At 34.3% G+C, this 2,632-nt stretch overlaps 1 pseudogene; it reads right to left on the reverse strand.

The window, feature by feature from the left end:
• Positions 1 to 503: 503 nt before the first annotated feature.
• Positions 504 to 662, reverse strand: LOC114219453 (U2 spliceosomal RNA; annotated as a pseudogene).
• Between the last annotated feature and the right edge of the window lie 1,970 nt (positions 663 to 2,632).

The following is a 2,632-nucleotide window of genomic DNA, read 5'->3' on the forward strand; positions in this document are numbered from 1 at the left end:
TGCATATCATCAGTACATAGAGATAGTTTTACTTCCTTCTTTTCAATTTGAATGTCTTTTTTATTACTTTTAATTACCTAATTGCCTATATTTTTCTTTCATGGTTTTTGGTCTGTTGTTTGCCCCAATTGGTATTGCTGCTTCAGGCAGCTGTGATGTTATGTAATTGCCCAAGCTTTTTTCTTTTCTTTTCTTGTCTTGTCTTGTCTTTTTTCTTGTTTTGTTTTGTTTTGTTTTGTTTTGTTTTTAAAGAAATGCCCTGGAGAAAGTGCTTTTCACACTGAGGGGGCTCTTAGTCCAGTCAAATGAAGAGAAGCCCTGTGAATGGGACTTTTCAGGGAATTACTTGATAGGTCAAACACTGAAAGTTCTCTGATGATGCAGCTTTGGGGGAGACTCCAAAAGTCTTCTATACTTACCCCACTGAGTGTTAATCTGCTGTTTTCCACAGCTACCATGTTTGAGATTGCTGATTTCCAAGGTTCTCATGAAACCGGGGAAAGGAGACTGGGAGTAGGGTAAGTGAAAGTGCCTCAAAACTTACTACTGTTCTTACCAAGATTCACCTTTTTTTCTTGATAAATGCTCCTTGGATTATTCTAAGCATTTAGTGAATTTCTAGATTTCTACACTTGATCTTAGCCAAAAGGCCGAGAAGCGATGTGAATTTCTAGATTTCTGAAAAAGTTGATTTTGACAATTCATCCAGTGTTTTTATTGCTTATAAAAAGGAATCAAATTTTGAAGTTCTTTACTCTGCCATTCCAGAATTGCTTATCTTTGAGGGCAGTTATTTTAAACCTGCTTCTGAAAATAATCAGAAGGCATCCTCAGTATTGCAGAAAGCTTTAATTTGTGGGATCGCTTCAATGACATTGCATCACACCATCAACCAAATGCTTGAGTCCAGAAATGAAAAATAAGTGCTTGTTATTTCATATGAAAAAAAAGTAATGATGAATAACCTGGGGGGCTGACTTCATCATCAGCAGTAACATATATAGTACCAGAGTGAGCCAAAAACTATCTTGTTTTTTCAATGACTTCAGTTGAAAGTAAGCGTATGTTTAGCTTCATAGTGCACATTACTGTGCCTACAGGAGCAATCTAACTGTTCGGTATGTCGAAAAATAATTGTTCTTGCATGGTCATGTCAAAATTCAGAACTCTGACCAGTAAAATTTTAATAATAAAATTTAATTTTATTTATTTAATTTTAATAAAATTTCTGTGTTTTTTTTCTTTTTTTTTACTCTGGAAGTTTATCCTATGTTGTTGTTATTTGACTTTGGCTTTATCTTCAATCAAATACTGACATTAATACTTGCTCATTAAGCATTTTTCTGTTATTTTTCATCATATCTTAATTTTCTAACTACAAAATATTATAACCCAGTAATTGGTGTTCTATAGATTTTACAGATTTATATACTTGTTTTATATAATGGCTAAGATAAGGGAAAAGATTCTCATGTGATAACATGCGTCTTGTGAGAAGAGCTATATGGAAGGGTAGAAAGTAAAAGTTGTCTGCAACATTTCCTGGCATGTGTTTTACAAACTTGTAAGCCCTTAGGATAATTAAGACGAACAGTAAGGAGGTAAAAGAGATTGGGTTTCAGGGCAGAGCAATAACAGTATCTGGCATTAACTTTTACTTTTAAAATAATTTTAAAAATTCAGAAGAATCCTCAGAACAGTACAAAGAACTTTGATACAACCTTGTGAAGGTCAGCTTTATGTGTCAAGTTGACTGGGCTAAGGAATGCCCAGATAGCTGGTAAACATTATTTCTGGGTGTGTCTGTGAGGATATTTCTGGAAGAGATTAGCATTTGAATCAATGGACTGAATAAAGAGATCTGCTTTCACTAACATGGTGTCTATCATCCAAGCTGGTGAGTGCCTGAAAAGAACAAAAAAGTGGAAGAAGGGTAAACTCTCTCTCTCTTGTTGAGTTGGGACATCTGTTTACTCCCACTTTGGACATCAGAGCTCCTAGTTCTTGGGACTTTGACAGGACTGAGAGTTACACCATTGGTTCCTCTGGTTCTTGGGCCTTCATTTTTTTTTTTTTTCAAGATTTCATTTAAATTTCAGTTAGCTAACATACAGTGTAATATTAGTTTCAGGTATAGAATTTAGTCTTGGGCCTTCAGACTTGGACTAAATTATTCCATTGGTTTTCCTGGTGCTCCAGTTTGCAGATGGCTTATCTCAGCCTCCATAATCATGTGAGCCAAATCCCATAATAAATCTCCTCTTACGTATCTATTTATAAACTATTGGTTCTTTTTTCTCTGACTAATCCTGACTAACACAAACCTTCACCTGTATTCCAAAATTTTTAGCACTTTACATTTCCTTCTCTGTCTCTTTCTGTCTTGAGCCATTTGTGAATAAGTTGTAGATACAATGACCTGGATTCCCAAAATTTTCAGTGTTTCTTAAAAGCAAAGGCACTGTCCTTCATAATTCTAGTATACCCAATAAAATAAGGAAATTAACATGAATACAATACTATCATCCAATCCCCACGCATACAAATTTTATCAGTTTTTCTGATAATGACCTTTATAGAGTAAAATATTTTTTTTTAATTTTTGTTCATTTCTTTTCTGGTCTATAAACCA

The sequence above is a fragment of the Eumetopias jubatus genome, unplaced genomic scaffold (genome assembly GCF_037043125.1).
Source record: "Eumetopias jubatus isolate StellerSeaLion01/CBP00866 unplaced genomic scaffold, mEumJub1_p1.0 scaffold_1, whole genome shotgun sequence".
In the NCBI taxonomy this organism is placed as follows: domain Eukaryota; kingdom Metazoa; phylum Chordata; class Mammalia; order Carnivora; family Otariidae; genus Eumetopias; species Eumetopias jubatus.